Source organism: Euprymna scolopes, chromosome 2, assembly GCF_053919585.1.
Source record: "Euprymna scolopes isolate OS-2025 chromosome 2, ASM5391958v1, whole genome shotgun sequence".
In the NCBI taxonomy this organism is placed as follows: domain Eukaryota; kingdom Metazoa; phylum Mollusca; class Cephalopoda; order Sepiida; family Sepiolidae; genus Euprymna; species Euprymna scolopes.
In genome coordinates this window covers 172,262,794-172,282,457 of record NC_136483.1, presented here as the reverse complement: position 1 = coordinate 172,282,457, position 19,664 = coordinate 172,262,794, and the positions used below count along the sequence as shown (strand labels likewise).

Below are 19,664 nucleotides of genomic sequence, written 5' to 3'. Positions count from 1 at the left end.
GTGATATAAAAGTACAACGTTGTTGGACTCCTTCTGAAGCCAAGTCTGGGTCTCTTTAGACTTATGGGCCGGCGCCGAGTCATGCTGCCACCCCTAGGGTCTGCCAACAAACACCCGATTACACTAGGAGACCACCACACTCTTCAGTACATTCGGATACACTTTGGTGTTGACTTTCAAGCCAATTTCGAAGATGTGAAGTGGCATAATGTGGACCTCACTTACCTTTCTTTACCTTGAAATTAGTTGTTCTGCCTCCGTGTTTAGAATTTATTATCTCCCTTTAAATTACTCTTAACTAAAATGTTACTTTCTTCCTAATTCACTCTTCCGGTGGGTCTTTACTTCCCTTTTGCAACCACTAGCGACACAGCACGCCTTTTTCTTCTTCATACGCTCCCATCCTGGCATTTACGGTATGTTTTACTCGTTTCTTCTTATGGGCAATGTGTTTGTTTACTTTGTTATGCAAGGTGACATTTTATTTTCCATTACTTTATGAACTTATTCAGTCTTTTGATATCTTTAACTTCTTCATTTTCCTACCGCCGTTTGTTGTTATTGGTTTTACTTTCCCACATCCGTCATTTCTTCTCTTTCAGTTTTTACTTTTTATCTTTAAATGTACTAATCTTCAGGGTCGTTATTTTTTAGAATAGTTTATCTGACTGAAGCGTAGGAGCTTGCGACGATAATACATTAGGCGTGTTTCTATATACATCCTAGCTTCATAATTACAATTGTAGGTTGTTATTGTGATGTATGTAAATTGTTATGGCATCATAAACCTTAAATTAAAAGTAAAAGTCTTTGTACACTAAGGTACGTAGTTGGTAAGAAGTGAACGATTGTGGCATGTTCTTGTTATTTTCTGGATCAAATTAAGGTTTATTCCCTTAATGTTAGGAATTCATTTATAAATCAGACTAGAAATAATTAAGCTGCATTTACTTTCGTTGCTGATTTTTCGAGCAAACATTAAGCATGGCTACATCATTTCCTAGGCGACGTTGTTTAAACAATCCAAATGTGTTTTACTATATTTGCGGGGAATACACGTTGCAATCGAACAGGAAAGGAATCAGTGAATTTGTAAAGCGCGCTTAACTTATTTACTTCAAAGATTTTAACAATAGTATTTAGGAGGGGCTGACTATGAGCAAGTGTAGAAAGAAAATAAATTAACACATAACTGAAAAAAAACCCAAACAAACAGATTATTTTAAATAAATATTTTATTATTGCTTTCCAGAAATCAGTTACCAGGTTTGCGCATGCAATTATTGAGCAAATCGAATAATTCCCTCGAGTCATTCTCAACTTGGTTTAAATGGAAATTGTCTACATCTTTTGCTTACATTCGACACTAGGGGGCGCATTTATTCGTATGACTATTTGAAAAGTATACTAAAATGGAATAGCGTCGGCAGTTTTAAAATTTGTTTTGCAAAAGGATGTGGGTAGGCATTGAATTAAAAATTGGAGAACGCGTTTATTTTGAGGAAAAATAGCAAGTGAATCAGAAGCCAAAAATTGACAACAATAAATTCCAATAATAAATTGTAACAATAATATTTTTTTTAGGGGGGGGGAGTGACCGAGGGTAAGTGTAGAAAAACAAGTGAAGCGTACATAGTCCCCGCGAGTGCATAATGAACGAGGCATAAAAAATGACTAAGTTCAGCATTTGCCCCCAAAGTCCCTAGAGGACGTCAAATCCTGGTGAAAATGAATAAATGGTGCAGTTTTAGGCCTTAACCTATGTAAATTTGAGTTCTGCAACATGCAAAAAAGAAATGATTAAGTCCATCATTTGCCCTCTTCCTTCCATTTAGCCCCAAAAGTCCCCAAGACCTTAACATATTTAAATTTGAGTTCAGCACCATGCAAACTTGCTAACTAGACATACACAGAAAATTTGGACAAATATGGTAAAAAAGTCTCAAAAATGGAGTGTTTTTATTAGCCATAAAAGAGCCCCTGGGGCACACCCAAGAGTTATCGCGAAGTATAGACAAACAAAATTATATAGAAATCAGTTAGTTACAACTTTACAAAACGTTTTGTAAAAATCCAAGTAATCAATTTTATTTTTAATGAGCACAAAAGTGTCAATTTTAGCCATTTTAACCCGAAAGGCACCCCTAGGAGGGTACCCGGAGTTTTCCAGGAAAATCCATTCTGTTACTTTTTAAGCATTACATGTTTAATATTTGTGCAAAATTTCAAAAATTTCAAAGGGGTATTTATTGAGAAAAGTGCGGACAGACGGGTGAATTTACAGGTCCACCCTCCTTTTGTCGGGGGACCAAAAATCCACTCGGTAAAAAGATTAACACATTACTGAACAACAACAACAACAAAAAAAAAACAGAATTTTAAAATATTTTTTATTATTGATTACAAGAAATCAGTTACTAGGTGTTGGTATGCAATTTCTTTGAGTCATTCCCAACTTGATTTATTTACCTATATACGTATGCTGTGCTGCTTGTGTGGGATAATTGACAAGTTACATCCAGCAAATATGATCAGATATTATGTTAGAATAAATATCAGGATTAAGGCAGACCAGCCGGTGAGTAATAGGATCGTGACGGAATGCCATATTTAACTTCTGTCTGTGTCAGTATTCTTCTACATCTGAGATATGATTTGGCGAAATCATATAAATATGTATCGATATCTACAAATAGTTGCCATATAAAAATAGCCATTAACCCTATGTCTGGTATTATAAGATATTTTGTAATTAATTGGTTTATTAATATCGTACAACAAAGCAGAAATTTCACATACACATACATATATATACTTATGAAAGTGAAAGTGGCTATCTGGCTGTTTGTCTGTGTGTCTGTCTGTGTACATTTTCCTACGCAATAACTCTGTCAATTTTAAGTCTACAGACTCGAAATTTGATATACAGGGTACTGAGATTTGGGAAAATCTTTGTAATCCGTTTTCGGCCAGAAATTTGGGTGTTAATGGGCCAAAGTTCCAAGATTTGACCTTTGAAACCTCTACACAACTCCTCCGCCGATCTTTAGAATAAACAATTGAAATTTTAGACATAGGTTCCCTGTGACATGGATCTAACTTAATAACTTGATTAGAGCCTAAAACATTAAATATTAAGGGTCCATAATAGGGGTCAAAGTTTAAAAAATGACCTCTGCGGTCTCTACTAAATTACTCAGACAATTTCTGGTCTAAAGATTTGACATTTTACATAAAGGGTAGTCAGAGATAGGGTAAGCTTTTTAATCAGTTTGTGTTGAAAATTTAAGCTTCTGAGAGGTCAAAGTTCAAAAGATTTGACTTTTGCGATGTCTAGCAACTACTAACCAAATTTTGGGTCTAATCATTTAAAATTTACACATAACGGGTATTCAGACACGCGGCAAGCATTTTAATCAGTTTTGCGGCGAAAATGTCAAAGTGGAAAGATTTGAACTTTGCCAATTTTACTACATTTCTCCGTTATTTTTGGGTCTAAAGAAATGTTAGATGTAGGTAACTTGGAGATGGGTAAAACTTTATATTCAGATTTGAGACAAAAATAATTAATGTTAAGGGGTCAAAATTGGCGTCCAATTTATGAAAAAAGTACTTCGGCGGTCTCTACGAAATTACTTAGACAATTTTGGGTCTAAATAGTTGAAATCTTACATAAACTGTATTCACACGTAAGGTAAGTTATGAACAGTACATAGGGCACGAACAAAGCCGGGCTGAATTGCTAGTATATATATATATATATATATATATATATATATGTTACAGAATGGATTGAAAGAGAGAGAGAGAGAGAGAGAGAGAGAGAGAGAGGTGAGTAAACGTGGAGTGTAGACACGTTTACCAGAACCGAGGGTTAGTTGACCAGATTACGTATGAGTGACGTGGTCAGGATTTGGACTTTGAAGAAGACGGACGGCTTAATGGCTGTTCCCTCCCCTTCACTGGGGGTGGGGGACGCTGACGTGTTCAAAGCAAGCAAGATTCACTTCCATATTCTGTGTCGACATCTGGAAGGTAAATAAAAAACTATAAAACTAATTCATCGTCTTGGAGTGATAAATCTTCGTCTAACAGGTACCAGTCTCCCTCCAAGAGAAGATGAATTCCAGATGGATCAACATCGACGACACATAAAGTAAGGTATGTCGAAGAAAATGTATGTAACACACACACACAAAATCATATGAACAATTAGATATGAACACACACAACCGCATATGAAACTAGACCATCATACGCACACGGAATTATTTTATGACATGCATAATCTCCTTTCATTCTAATAATAATCATTCCATGACAACAAATACAATTATGGTCCTCTCCTTTTATGTTATACACCAAATGTCAATTTGGTGCCCCTCTATGACAACGCTAGTGATAACTTCAATGATAACCCTATGTAACACACACACACACACACACACATATATATATATATATATATATATATATATATATATATATATATATATATATATATAAAAGTGAAAATGTCCGTGCGTGTGTCAGTGTGTGTGTGTAAATTTCCCTACCAACTAACTCTGTCAATTTTCGGTCTACAGACTCGAGCTTTGACATAAGCGGTATTGAGATTTGCAAAAATCTTTTTAATCGGGGTTCGGCCAGAAATTGGGCTTTTAAGGGGTCAAAGTTCAACGATTTGACTTTTAAGAACTCTACCAAATTCCTCTTTTGGGTCTAAACACTTAAAATTTTAGATATAGGTTCCTTGGACATGGATCTAATTTATAATTGAATTTAAGCCTAAAACACTTGTTAAGGGGGCATAATTGGGGTAAAAGTAAAAAAAAAAATTACCTTTTGGTCTAAACATTTGAAAATGTACATAAAGTGTATTCAGACATAGGGCAAGCTTTTTATCGTCTTTTTTGCTGAAAGGAGTCAAAGTTAAAAAAAATTTGGACCTTTGTGGTCTCTAGCAAACTGTTAAGCCAATTTTGGGTGTAAACATTTAAAATATTAGATGTAAGGTATTTAGACATGCTGCAAGCTTTATAAGCAGTTTTAGAGCGAAAATGTGGATGGGAAGAAGTCAAAGTTAGCAGAGTTGACATTTGCAGACTCTACCAAACTCCTCCGCCAATTTTGGGTCTAAATACTTGGACGTGGGTCAAATATTTTAATTTAATTTGTCCTCAAAACAATAAATGTTAAGAGATCAAAATGTGGGTCAAAGTTAAAAAAAAATAAACCTCTGCGGTCTCTACAAGCTTTTCTCTATGGTAGTTAAGGAAGGCTATAATATAGAAAGGCATTACTGTACATATTCACACTTTTTAATATATACATAGGCACGTAAAGTTATGAACATTCGTATATATATATATATATATATATATATATATATATATATATATATATATATATAAAATCATCTTACTCTAAGCCAATGCTAAACTTACCATAAACTAATTGTAACCTAATTTCGGCTAAATTGTCAGAAGGCGTTTTTTTATAGGTCAGGTTGTGGCATCGTGGAACAGGCTATCAAAACTGGTGACCAGACGACCGAACAGTTCAAATCAGTGTTGGATGCATCATAACCGCTGATTAAAAAAAAATATCTCCTCCATTGAGCAGCAGAGTGTAAGTGGGGACACGTTTCTGGTATAAACCATCAAATATAAGCTATAAAATATCAAGAACTTTAAATATACCCTTCGAGAATATTTTTTAGTCTAGAACAAAGTCATGGTCTTCAGGGAACAAATGATGCAGCATTATCGTTTTTGTCTGTTTTTTAAAAAGTAATGCAGAATTTTCTATCCGTGATTTCGCTTCCTGACTTGTCATATCCAGATTTAAAGTTGCCTGGAGAAAACATTCAGACAGGATATATTGCATCACAAAGTATTTTCATGTTCATTTATGTTGCCTGTTCGGACTAGATGGTTTTCTATTTCCATTCTTCAAACCCTTTATTTGTTATAGTATGTTTACGACAGTATATCATTAGCCTTGAAACAAAGGGGCTCTTTGATTGTTGTTTGTATTTCAGTATTTGAAAAAAAGATCAAGCATAACACTCACAATATGTGATGTTTATTTTTACTACAGAAAAGGAAAAAAAGCCAAAGGAACCCGCATAAAGATATGGCAAGTGTGCGGGATTAATGCTGTTGTTGGAATACGTGTACCAGAAAAGTTTTGCTCGCTTTTTAAATGAGAGAGGTTCATCGCTCTGGCTGCCCAAAGATGAACGACGTTGACCAAACCCGGATTTGTACAAGACTGCCGTTTGACAACCAGACAAATCAGAAATGTTTACAAGACTTCCAAATGGTTGGTTGGTTGTTTTTGTTTTACGGCATATCAACCCTTTTCGGGTTATTTAATGCCGAATCCAAAGATTTTGAAGAAAATTTTTTTTAATAGAATATATTTGTTGTTTTCACGTCGGTTTCTATTTAACCCATAGTTGGGACCCTAACAGGTACTACCACTCCGGGTCAGAGTGGACCTGGGAGAAATGGTAATTAAAGGGTGGCTCCACACTCCCCAAAGCCCACAAGCTGGGGCCTCACCACTGGATATAGTTTAAGGTCATATCCAGGACCCCCATTGAGGGACTTTTACCCTCTGCAGGGGGGGGCAGTCGGCGTATTGTAATACCCCACTGACAGGGCCCACTTCCAAATGGAACGAGGAAAATTAATGACATTAGTACCCATTAAAATATGAAACGACGTTTTGGATAACCCGTTCGAACGTAATTGCCTAAGACTACTTTAATACTGGATATGATAGACGTGATCACTATCTCTGGTAGGTTTTCCATAGACCAGAATGACATTTACATGATTTGTTGCACTTTGTTTTTTGCCAATACATCTGAATTGGATTGAATTAGATAAGTGTATATTATTATTGACATTAATAGCATTGCTGTCACATGTTCCACACTTCATTCATCAATTTGCGTGCACTCGTGCGTAAGTATTTCACTCGTGAGTTCGAATGACTTCCACCTGCCCCTCTTCCGCATCTTTAAGGAATCGATTAACAATTAGATCAATTATCTTCACCTCTTTTTCAAAATTCTGTTTTACAGCGATTCTATTTGCGGCCGTACAATCAGCAGTAGCGCAGCAGCAAGTAAGTGCTGCTTACTTGCTCGACAGCATGTCAGTCTAAACGATCACAACAGAAAACTCCAGCGAGCACCCTGGCTGCCACCTCATCAGACACATGATTATATGTACCACGTGTCTATTCACCTTTCTATTAAGTTACCATTCATAAAAAAAAACACTGCGCACGTGTGGCTGCTTTACGAGTAATCAATACTTCTATAGAATTTCTTCGTTAAACGACGTATTGTCAGTCTATAACCATCGACGTTAAAACGTGACGCATGAAATGGATTTATATTAAAGCATATTATAATTTAATTCAATTAATTTAATTACCGAACTATTCTATGAGTAATTCAATTACACCTCTAAAAAATTCCGAGTTTTAAACTTCATCTTGCATTATTTCTTTTTTTGTTGTTTATTTGTTAACTAACGTATTATTTGTATTGTTCAATATTTTTAATTTCAAATTATGAAATAAAATTTTTGAATTATAAAATAAAATACATTTAATTATTTTAAAGCTTTATCTTTCATTATTTTTTTTTTATTTGTTAACAAAAGTATTATTTGTATAAAATTGGGGACTAAGTAACTGCGAAGAGCCATACAAAGCTTCCTTCTGGTGAACTGCGGAGGGTTCTCGACTAGAGCAAGCCATTGACCGATTTGACTGTAAAATGAACGATTATATATATATATATATATATATATATATATATATATATATATATATATATATATATAAGTGTGTGTGTTTGTGTGTGTGTGTGTATGTGTGTGTGTGTGTGTGTGTGTGTGTGTGTGTAAAAATTTGACTTTCGACTTTCCAAAAACTAATGAGACGTTAAAATAACGCGAGGAACAGGTGTGGGCGATCCTCTTCGTATGCGAAGGTTCGATTCACGTAGGAATTTCATTTTTGATTTCGCTGTTTCTATGTTACCAAACACATTTAATTAATGGCTTTATGTAATAATGGTATTAGCATATGCAAAAACGAGCCACCGGCTTGGATTCTTCATAAGAATATTAAGATGATATCCAAAGTATTTCTTCCCAGCCAGCCACGATCAGGATGCAATTAGCCATAAATCACTTTACAAAGGAAGCCCCCCGTCAACCACCGGATGACAAGTTAACGACTTAGCGAAGTTGCTGCTGGGTGAAGGAACAGACAAACGCACACACAGACACGCACCTCCATATATATATATATATATATATATATATATATATATATATATATATATATAAGAAGCTGAACGTCTGCGTGTGTGTGTGTGTCTGGTCACGAATAGGCTCCTATATGGTTGACTATTTTAAAAAACTGATTACATATAATGATAGAAGATGTATCGAGGATCAGGAATGGATATGTTTGATCTAGCAGAACGTTGGTTCATAAAAATTGTGGGGTCTGCGTACGCGCCTAGCCCTTAAAGTATGGAAATAAAAAACTTTAACAAAGACTTTTCATATCTATTTGCGTAAGTATATTTTGATAATTATGTTTCAGTTTGAAGAAATATAGTATAATAAAATTATTGGGCGTTCGTTCGCGCCTGACCTCTATCGAATGTAAATATGTCACAAAGTTTAACAAAGTTTTTTAAAAGGGGTGAGAGTCCACAATAACACCTTAACTTTAATCTTAATTCACGTTAGCTTTTATTTATGTTTTTGAGTTGAATCATATTGTGTCGAATAAATTCGCCTGATCAATTCACGTTCTTATTAAAGTGAAAGCCAAGAAAAAAAAGTCCGAACTTTAGACAATTCTCGACACAAATTTTGCATAACTCTGTTTTTTCCTTCTCCATTTGCATATGGCACTCTTTCGAAAATAGATAAATAGATAAATTATAAAAAATAAGAACGTTACTTGTTATCGTGTCAAAAGAAGGAAAAACCCTGCTCACGTGATTACGTGTCTTTTTAAAAACATTTACATAACCTTTTTTATTTTTATTTATATATCTGTTTAAGCTTTTTTTGTCAGTGTACTAGAAGGAATTCAGTTGATTAAAACCCTTTTTGCGCGTTCTTTACATTACAATAGTACAACCCTGAATCCGACGGCGCAATACTACACCGTTCAATACTGTAAAACTGAAACGAAACCGCTCTGCTTGAAAATAGCGCTATTTTCTTCTTATTCATATTTATATCGATTCTTTAATTTAAAAAACTAAAGTAATTTCGTGTTTACATTTTTAATATCCCATTTTGCTGTTTCGGATTATTTTATTAAAGTAAGTAAAGCTTCATTATTTTTCAAAACTGTTTTTGTTTCTTTATTTGTCGATATTTCGTAGTAAGAGTGTTTAGCAGAAAAGCCAACAAACGACTACCCGAAAAAATAAATATAAAAGAAATAAATACTACCATAGTCAATAAAAGTTCAGTTTATTTTTTTTTGTTTTGAAATAGTTTTTCATGTCTTTACTTGAAATAATTTCAGCGAACCGAAATTAAAACGAAATTTGAGGCGATAAGTACTTAAATGAATTTTTATATAAACTACACATGCCATAATCGAATATTCCTTAAGCACAAAATAACGGAAAAAATTAAAATATGTCTATAAATATTCCTTACGTTGATGGAACTCTTTTAAATTGTTAACACAGAATGGTCAGGTGCCCCTTCTACAAATTGAAAACGGGGCTCTCCATTTAAAAGTCGCTGCCATTTTGATTTTTTTTAAACCGGCTCGTGAATAAAAAAACAAACTTTTTTATAAACTACTTAAAAATACAAACCAATGAACTTTTCTACCATAAAAGTAACTTTTATTGACTATGGTAATATTTATTTCTTGTATATTTATATCATTATATATATAACATTTTCTGTTCGTAAGGAAACATCATTTTGTTGGTCACTCTTGGCTACGAATGGAAACAAAGTTGATATAAAAAATATATTTTCGCGAAAATATTTTGCTTAGGGTAAAATTTTTGAGTATCAAAACCTATCTCTTTACAATCCCCTCCTTTTCATAACCTATCATACTTTCATCAATCACTGCCCATTTTCTGCAGGCTGTTTTTGAACCCAGTCAACGACGGATATTCTGCTAGTATATATATATATATATATATATATATATATATATCCTACAACATAATATACACTAAACTACGTCATATATATATATATATATATATAGCAACATATCTACACGTCCAGATACACACACACACACACACACACACACACATATATATATATATATATATATATATATATATATATATATATATATATATGTGTATGGCAATAAAATTATAAAAATCCAATATGAATTTAAAATAGCAAAGGGATACCAAATTGCTCGACGTTTTTCCTACTGTTTCATTGGGTTTTTAACGAGTGGATAGCGCACGAATGTTTTGTAGCTATTTACTTTGTAAACGCCGAAGAAAGATTCAGCGAAACATCGAGTATGTGATCTTCCCTTCCTATTTTTAATTCATATATATATATATATATATATATATATATATATATATATATATATATATATACATGCTAGTGATAGAGAGAGGCTCGGATTTGCCAGGGCGTAAAATACGCTTATGATATTTTAATTCGTGCAGATTTCGTATATGTTAGTATTAAGTCGTGATTTCAAAAGTAAAAAAAAAAAAATAGTATTTGCGTACGATCAGCTAGAATCGAAACCGAAACTGTAATATTCAATTTATTTTATCTATCACTTATATATAACTTTATTATATCATCAGAACAATAAGGAAACAAAGAAAAATGAAATGGGAAAATTAAGAAAAGCCCTTTTTGGGTCATGGTATTTCCAAGGTAAATGCATGATATCAGAAGAAAACTAGAGGATCAGAATGATACAAAATGCAAATATAAAAAAAAACTGGCTTAATACCATGTAGATATATAATGAGTATGAAGGAATAGAATAATATGGTAAAAATAATTAAGCAATATTAAAATAGTAACAAAATAAAAGAGTAAATTGGAAGTCTAGTATATATGTAGGTTAGAGTTCAAAAATATTGGTCAATAATATTACATAAATAACATAGAATGCTATTAAATTGTTATTGTATTGTGGTCACTGCTATAAATTATATATCTATACTCCTATAAATATTTTTTGTGTATTGATATTCATATTAAAAATCATATATTCGTTTGATGTAAAAAGAAAATACAACTTTGTTATATATGGCTACTGGAATAGCATTCATCTGCAAAAGATTTAGTTAATTTGCATATTCTTTTAAACATTTATGCTAATTAATTCGCCATTATTTTTTTCGGTTTTCTAATCGGATTATCACTTTTAGTTGACTATTAAGTGTAATTATATTCATATTCTACATAATTTATACTCGCGTACTATTTGCGTAAAACGGTTATAGTAAACACAGACCTCTTTCTATATATAAATATTTATGTATATCCGTTTAAAAAATTGCCTACCAAACTCATCTGTCAATTTTTTGTCTACGAACATGAAACTTTTATATATAGGGTATTTTAACCCATGCGAAACTATATATTTAGGTTTTAGCCGGGGAAAATCGATGCAGAAATGTGAAAATTAAAAAAATTGGAATTTGTCAGGTGAAAGTCGAACAACGGCATTACGAATATGCATGCATAACATAATAGCTATTGGTTCATGTTTTAATTGTTAGCATTGCAGCAAACATCTCCTTGTATCTGAAGCATTAACGTAAAGGAAAAAAGTAAATCGTAAGGTAGACGTTTTGCTTTCGATTCTCGGTTAGGTCCAATATGATATAATACAGGTAAACTGCTAGTATACAATATTACATCTGAACCGATCGTCAGAAATCTTTTCTTTTGTAACCAGTCAGTTTTTGAATTATTTGAATGCAATTATTTCAACGAAACAATTTACAAGAATCCACGTGTAAGAATGTCATGTGACATTCATATATGCCATTTAAAATTAATCTGCAGATGTGGCGTTTGTTAAGTAAACTACTAATACTACCTTTCTGAAAACTTCCCCCTTCTATGTTATTAATCATTCCGGTTGCATCTTTGCTGTTACACATATGTGTGGTATCACTTGAGAAACATACGTTATGGTTGTTGTGACGCGTTTTCAATATTGTGTTAGCTACACCGAAATCCACTTTTCGGTCATTAATGTTATCCTCCTGATGAAGCACTTAATACGCGAAGGACAGTTGAATTTGTTCAAATCATCACGAAATAATTTTTTTTTTTTGTTAATGTTATTATTATGCGCAACGAGTTTACTGTCCTTAGTTCTACTACACCCCAAACTTATTTGTTTATAAATTAGGAAAAACGTATTTTCTCCTGTTGTAACGTGGTCTGGGAACCAACACTTCGTAGCCTCAGTCTCAAAGTAGACAAAAAAAAAAAAAAAGAATTTCAACTCACTTTTTGTTCTACAACAAAATTTATTTCCTCATTATCTTGTTACCGTAGTAACGTCCCTCACAAGATCGCCTTCTTGAACGTTATCAACACCTCGCAGACAATCTTGAACCTTATTTCCCGTCTCTAACGTAATCTCCTTTTTATTTTTCGCACCAGTGACGTCATTTCGCATGCGTTCGCGCTGTGTTACATTGTTTCATATATATATATATATATATATATATATATATATATATATATTTTTGGCTGGACGTTCAATCATGTAACTTACAATTTAGAGAGAGAGAGAGAGAGAGAGAGAGAGAGAGAGAGAGAGAGAGAGAGAGATGTGAACTAGACGGACGTTCAATCATATAATTTACAACTCATAGAGAGTCGGGAGTGAATGCGAGAGACATTCTAATAATGTAATCAATCACATTCTGGTTGCTTGCGACTCAATCCTATATGCATGGAAAAAAGAAATCGTCTTTTATCTTGTTTGCATGCAATCAGATGTCGGAAATATCTTTATTCTATAATCTCAAAGTCGAATGCAGCTACCGAGGAAAAAAAGTGAAACAAAAATTGTGCCTGTTTATATATATATGCTAGCGGGGGGTACCCGGCGTTTCCCGGGTTTTTGGAGGTGTGTGTATTAAAAAGAGGTGTAAAAGAAAAAAAACGTTTTGGTCGGAAGGTCGGATTGAACCCCTAAGCCTTGACGCGAAGGTAGAAACGAAAGAGGGAAAAAGCCCGTCACCTAACCATCTGTGCCATAATGTAGAGGAACTGATAAGGGTGTTATATGAAGATTTATGAAGCGAAATGAACAGGTGCGATATATAGATGCCCCCCCTGGTTTAGCTAATATATGACGGGAGTAAATTTTATGTAAATGCAAACAGCGGACTTTATTTTGTAAACGAAATAAACCGGTAATGATTTATGTTGAATTTGTTCTGTTAGTGTCCAATCTGGCGAGGAAATGAAACTGTATTTGCCCCCCCCCGGTAAGCAAAAGGACCCAAATATGTATAATGTAATTTTTATGTGTTTTATGCGCGTAAAATTGAAAGAATTAATGGCAAAGCTGGGGGAAAAATGTAAGAAAGGGTGTTACGAAATCATTTGTTGGTGTTTAGGGCCCAAGAAAAAATGAAAAAAATGAAGGTAGTTCTGCATAATTTGACCCTAATTCGCGTGAATTCATGTCAAGCATTGATCGGGCGAGACCAGCATTCATCGGTGTTAGCCGCAGAGTACAGGAAAAAAACAAAATAAAAAACAAAGAAACAAAACGAACTGGAATGAATACAAATGGAAAAAAAATCTCCCATAAAACTTACCGTGTGAAATGCAATTATGTTTATTTTATTTTATTTAAAACAACATACAAAACAAACATTAAAAAAGTACAAATGAAAAAAGAAATAAATAAATAAAACCTGAAAACTGATCGTGTATAACGAATAAATGTGTAATAGATTTTATTCATACTTGTTTGCTATTGTTGGTTTGTTTCATGCAAAAAGAGTATTTTTAACCGTATGATTGTTAGGTGTAAGTGTAACGGTTTGTTATGTGTTTTGTTTTATTTTTTGTATTTTTTTCTTAGCTGTCGCTTTTTACCAATTGGAATGTCATCTGGTTCCATATCGATAGCGTAATAGTAATTGGGCTTATGAAACTACCATAAATTTAAAGTATAGAAATAAATAATGAATGAGTAACTAATCCGAAAATAAGAAGTTAACTCTCCCCTCTAGTATCACGTATAAAATCATTGAAAATATAATATAAGGAAAAATACAGTAAATGAATATATAAATTGAGTAATCGTTTGAACATTTGAAGAACGCTAGCGGCTGACTGTTATGGTTTGTTGTAAAACCTTGAATCCAAGCTTAGTTCGTTTCGTTTAAGTAACCATTCGAATCGCATTTAAAAAAAGGGGGAAAAGAAGAAATAAAAGAAATGGTATAAGTAACCCGTGTAATAGATGTAATTGAAAGTTGCGTTTAACCCGATGGTAAAATACCATTCCATTTTTTAAGCAACTTAAAAACTCAAACAGGTGTTTTATCCCAAATTCCCATGTGGACGTATCCGCAACGGTGTTAAGTGGTCGTGGGGGTATGAATGTAATAGAGAGAAAAGAGTTTACTACTTCCATTGATTCTTACAGGTTTTGGCAGCGAACTCTCACCAGAAAAAATATAGGAATGTACGGTTATCGAGGAAGTGTAAGGGTAATATGCCTATAGCACACCTCAGATAATGTGCTGCAGTTTGTGCACATTGAATTTGCATGAAATGTCTTGAGTTTTAATCCTATTAAGGTCAAACTCAGAGGTGAAAAATTATTTAATTTTATTTATATAGAGAAGATATATATATTTTTTTTTCGAGAAAAAATCCTACAGAGTGCTCAATTATACGGAAAATCCTAAAATAAGAGCGTATTTATATTTTGTTTACAGAAAGTATTTAGATGGGACAAGTCATTGATACCGTCGGTTTCAAACCCGATAATTAGTACCGTTTCAGATACCTATATCAAGCCTTAATATGGGTATCTGAAGCAATCCTAATTATCGGGGTTGAAACCGACGGTACCAATGACTTGTCCCATCTAAAAACTTTCTGTATACAATATATATATATATATATATATATATATATATATATATCTTAGTAATCAAAGGACATTTTGTGGATTGGAGTTAGCAGCCCGTTTTTAAGAACGTTCTTATATACTGATTATTGAACTGTTTATTGTATGTGTTTAAACATACCTCCCACACAACACAATGATTACCCAGTATGCAACATATACATCTTTTGGTTCCACGAAAAGAAAAGTGCGTGATTATACTTCCATACAACAAACATACATTGACATGCAGTATATACATGGGCGTCCATTTAGTATCACAACGGAAATGAAGTCCGTACTTGATAATACACACATTGATGCAGTAAGTAATATCATTATTTAGATATACTGTATATCCCATTGATCGATGCCTGCGTTTAGTCTCAGGAAACAATGGACGTCCCTGTAAGGGTAACTGCGCATGAAATTGTGAGGGAAGGTTTGCGCAATCTCCAACCACACCTCTCCTGAATCGGCACTGATTGGGTCCAGTGACAATGACAGCCCCCAGACTTACTGGATACAATGCCGAGATAAACAAAGAGCACATACAGTACCTAGAATTACCAAAGTGGTCACCCATTTTAGTATTGACCAGGCTCAACGTTGCATAACTTCAGTGATCTTACAGGAACCAGTGTGCCAACGTGATATGCCGTATACACTGTATATATTCGGTATATAATACGAGTAAACTCATGCGCGTTCTTGTCATAATTTTAGGTGAAGCATTGATTTGTTTTGAGTTCAGGAAGGAATCGTTAGTCCAGTAATATATAGACCTTCTGAACCATCTCTAATTTTGTTGTTGTATGAATAAATATTTAAAAGTGGATCTCTGACACCTTATTGTAAAATAAGGATCCTTTGGTATAATTGTGATCTATTTGAACAATTTGCAATGTTTCAGAAGCAATGATCACTTTCTGGAAAGGGAAATATTTTCCCTCGGGTTCTGGTGAAATTTTCGGAAGCTTTCTTCCTTCCTTTATAGATTAAAGTGATTTTAAATTTTGTATATTTTTTGTGAACTTGAATGACGTTTTTTTTTATTATTTCTGTTGTTTTATGTATAATGTGTTTTTTTTTTACTTGAACCATACATATAATTTGTATTGTATATATTTTTGATTTTCTAAAGTAATAGATAGATAGATAGATAGAATTTTTTAATTAATGGTCAGCGATTAGTTAAAATTTTATAAGTTTAGGATATTTGTTTTACGTGTACGCGGTAGATTATTTTACTGTTTAGAGAGTGATTCACGGAAATTCTTGCGATTTGTTTATATTTAAAAGTTTTCACTATTCCATAGTACATTCGGACTAGTCGGATAGCATAGCTTTTTTTCTTTCGTTTGGCCAGCATGAGACTGTGATAGTTGGTTGAGGTTATCAAACCAGTGAAATATATGAGAAATTCACTCCACATACGGAAAGGCGAACGATATTTACTATGGCTTAATGTTGCGAATCAGTAATTACGAAATAAGAAAGAGATAAGTACATAAATGCTGCACTTACGTACACACATATACACACAATGCATATATATATATGTATATATATATAAATATATATATATATATATATATTGAGATAAATAGATATGGGTAGATAGAGAGATATACAAGGGAGAACAAAGAAGCCTTATCTATTGAACCTTTCTTTAACCAATTTTTTTCAGATTAAGCGGTCCACCTAAAAGAAGCCCGATCCCTCCAATATTTTTCATAACGACCAACTGACACCACAACAACAAGATGGCGCTACATGCCACACGTCTCACAGACCACTGACACGAGTTCATGGCATGTTTATGGAAGAGAGAAAAAAACGCGAAGGGTTATGGTCACCACGTTCCCCGGACTAGTTATCATGTGATTTTTATATTTGGGGGAATTTAACACAAAAAAGTTTATGCAAATAATTCTCACAATTTAGACCAAATAAAGGAAAACATTACCAACGCTATGAGGAGAATCACCAGAGAAGATCTACAGGCAGTACCTGTAAACGTTGTTAAACGTGCCCAGAAATGCATAGATGTTAACGGGGAGCACTTCTAGCATCTTTTATAACAATACAGGTAATTTAAACAATGAAAGAATGTTCCTCCTCTCTACTACATTTTCGTGGCTACTTTTAAGTCGTTCATCCTTTAGATGGATACACATAGATAAACACATAACATAGCAGGAAAATTTCTAGAGGAACTTAACCAGGAATATATAGACAGGGATGCCTTACTTCAGTGGCTCAAGAGTGGGAAACTGCTATTAGATTAGGAAAGCCTCATTGCAGCCGGTCAAGATCAGGGCTTACTCACAAATGAATTAAAAATTGATTTGCCTACAAACAAATGGCAAGTGTAGGTTCTGCTACTCAGCGATTGATAGCGCGAGCCACCTAATGTCTGGATGCCAAACCTTATTGGTAGATTACCTTTAGACTGTCCGCCACAACAAAGTATGTAAATACCCCCATTGGAAAGCCTGTGGAGAGATGCAGCTTGGCATATCGGTCAAAACTCTGGGAATATGAACCATCACCGATAGCATCAAGCAGAAAAGAGACAGTGTTCTATGTCATAGACATACAAACAGGTAAATACATAAAAGACAATGCCATTACACCAGACATTGTAATATGGAGCAAGCCTGAATGAACTGCGCTCATTATCGATGTCACTGTTCCAAATGATTATGGCTTTAATAGAGCTAAACGCGAAATGATAACAAAATACCAGGACCTAAAAATGATCCAAAAACGATATGGTTCCTTAAAGAAATCAGCATTATACCAGTTTTAATAGGAACAACTGGCTAAATGAAAAGAAAAATCTTAAGAAATATTTGGAAACCATCAGTGGAAGACCAAGTTGGCACTAAATACCGATAGAAGCCGTAAAGGGAACGGCGTCTATATCTAAAAGAGCCCTTGAATATAAATTCGAATCCTAATGAAATCAAGTGTTAGCCCCAGTACGAGGGCCCTTGATCTCTTAAAACTAACCAAAGTAAAATATATATAGATACACACACATGCACACATCACATATCTTATATAATGATATAGATAGATATAGAGGCATAGATATACGCAACGAATACATAGATAAATGTGGAGAAATATAGAGAAATAAATAGACATACGTAGATATATACACACATGCACATCATACCATTTCTAAAGTCGTGTACAAATATATATATATATATATATATATATCCTATTTTTTATCTATTTGCCTTTCTAGCACCTAAGGTACTTAAGCTTTTATGCATTTTTATTCTCATAGCATTTATATGCTAGTTAAAATGTCGCAGAATTGATCTTGTAATCTGAAAATTATTTATTAATAGTTTATCTTTTATTTTTTAAAATTTTATTCTTCTATTTGTTTTTATATATTAGTAAAAATAGTAACCGTATTATTCTACATTTTTTTTATTGGGGAAGTGATATTATCAACTGGAGAGCCATGTATTGAATAGCTGTCCTGTTTTTAAATCTCCGAAACAGCTACATGGTAAACAACTGATGAAGTTAAGGTTTTCTCTTTTCATCCTTATGTAGTTAAATTCTGTTTTAAAATAGAAGACTTTCGCGAAATGGGCTTATGCAAGTGCTAAGTCTATTTCTATTTAACAATTTTAGTTAAGATTTTTTTCTCCTCATCCTTATATAAATGAATTTTCTTTTGTCATTATAAACTTTTTAGAAATGGGATTATGTACGTGCTTAGTTTACGATAGGTTAAAATTAATATTTTTTTTCTTCCGGGAATCTAAACTGCATTTTTTTTATTCAAAGCTTTCTTTAAACTATATATTTGTGTGTGCGTGCGTGTGTGTGTATGTATTTCTGAACTCCAAACAAACACAAGAAAAATGATGAGGAAATATGGCCGATGTATAAATGTATTATTAATTTAAAAAGATAAAAAATACTCACCCTTACGTGAGTATAATATATTTTCCAGGGCGCGTGACCTGAAATGTATGTAAAATTCATATTTAATTAAAAATATGTTTAATCATTTTTGAGTTCTGTTAAAACCCGAAAATATAAACGAACAACAACAACATAAAAGAAGGTTTGTATAAAGCATTATTTAATGTTTATATCGGATTCATTCATAGATGACAATAAAATGCAGAGGTGTAACGGATAGATACAATAGATACGGATAGATACAATAGATACGGATAAATACAAGCTGAAGTAAAGACAAAACGGTGAAATGAGTTTTGCAATGGCCACAATTTAAAAAATATATGCATAGTTTATTTTTTTTATACCCTTATTATATTCTTAAACATAAATGCAAGGAAACGTATTTTAATTTGAAATAATATGCTTGAATTATTTCAAGTTTACCAAATATTTATATTTGTTTAATCATTCGTTCACTTGATATCTATCTATCTGTCTATCTATCTGTCTATCTATCCCTCTCTTTCTCCACATCTCCCTCT

The 19,664-nt window shown here is 33.3% G+C and overlaps 1 long non-coding RNA gene across 1 annotated transcript in view; it reads right to left on the bottom strand.

Annotated features, from left to right (window-relative positions):
- Positions 1–19,664, bottom strand: part of LOC145298811 (uncharacterized) — a 534,037-nt gene that overhangs the window by 213,832 nt on the left and 300,541 nt on the right. The window contains exon 2 of the long non-coding RNA XR_013871084.1: positions 19,141–19,178. This is a non-coding gene — a long non-coding RNA (uncharacterized LOC145298811). The remainder of the gene's footprint in view (positions 1–19,140; positions 19,179–19,664) is intronic.